The sequence below is a fragment of the Penaeus monodon genome, chromosome 23, assembly GCF_015228065.2.
Source record: "Penaeus monodon isolate SGIC_2016 chromosome 23, NSTDA_Pmon_1, whole genome shotgun sequence".
NCBI classification, from domain to species: domain Eukaryota; kingdom Metazoa; phylum Arthropoda; class Malacostraca; order Decapoda; family Penaeidae; genus Penaeus; species Penaeus monodon.
This window is the reverse complement of record NC_051408.1, coordinates 42,534,263-42,535,369: the sequence shown is the minus strand read 5'-3', so window position 1 is coordinate 42,535,369 and position 1,107 is coordinate 42,534,263.

Below are 1,107 nucleotides of genomic sequence, written 5' to 3'. Positions count from 1 at the left end.
AAAAAAAATCACAAAATTTTAAAGCCAAAGCAACAAGAACAAACAAGGCAAGATTAGCGAACGAGGGAATAAACAAGCGAACGAGGTAATAATCAAACGAACGAGGGAAGAAACAAGCGAACGAGGGAAGAAACAAGCGAACGAGGGAAGAAACAAGCGAACGAGGGAATAAGCGAACGAGGGAAGAAACAAGCGAACGAGGGAATAAACAAGCGAACGAGGGAATAAGCGAACGAGGGAAGAAACAAGCGAACGAGGAAGAAAAAACGAATAAGCGAACGAGGGAAGAAACAAGCGAACGAGGGAATAAACAAGCATAAACAAGCGAACGAGGAATAAACAAGCGAACGAGGAATAAACAAGCGAACGAGGGAATAAACAAGCGAACGAGGGAATAAACAAGCGAACGAGGGAATAAACAAGCGAACGAGGGAAGAAACAAGCGAACGAGGGAATAAACAAGCGAACGAGGGAAGAAACAAGCGAACGAGGGAAAATAAGCGAACGAGGGAAGAAACAAGCGAACGAGGAATAAACAAGCGAACGAGGGAAGAAACAAGCGAACGAGGGAAGAAACAAGCGAACGAGGGAAGAAACAAGCGAACGAGGGAAGAAACAAGCGAACGAGGGAATAAACAAGCGAACGAGGGAATAAACAAGCGAACGAGGGAAGAAACAAGCGAACGAGGGAAGAAACAAGCGAACGAGGGAATAAGCGAACGAGGGAAGAAACAAGCGAACGAGGGAATAAACAAGCGAACGAGGGAATAAACAAGCGAACGAGGGAATAAACAAGCGAACGAGGGAAGAAACAAGCGAACGAGGGAAGAAACAAGCGAACGAGGGAAGAAACAAGCGAACGAGGGAAGAAACAAGCGAAGGAGGGAATAAACAAGCGAACGAGGGAATAAACAAGCGAAGAAACGAGCGGCGAGCAAGCAAAGGAACGGACAAACGAACGAACGAGTGAACGACCCCCATCGAAAACAAGCAAGCAAACAAACAAAGGCTATACTCCTCCCCGATCGCCTCATTTCTTTTCCGGCTCCTCCGTCTGTTACAACATTCTGGCTATTTAAATAGGCAGATTAGGCTTACCTCATGGCT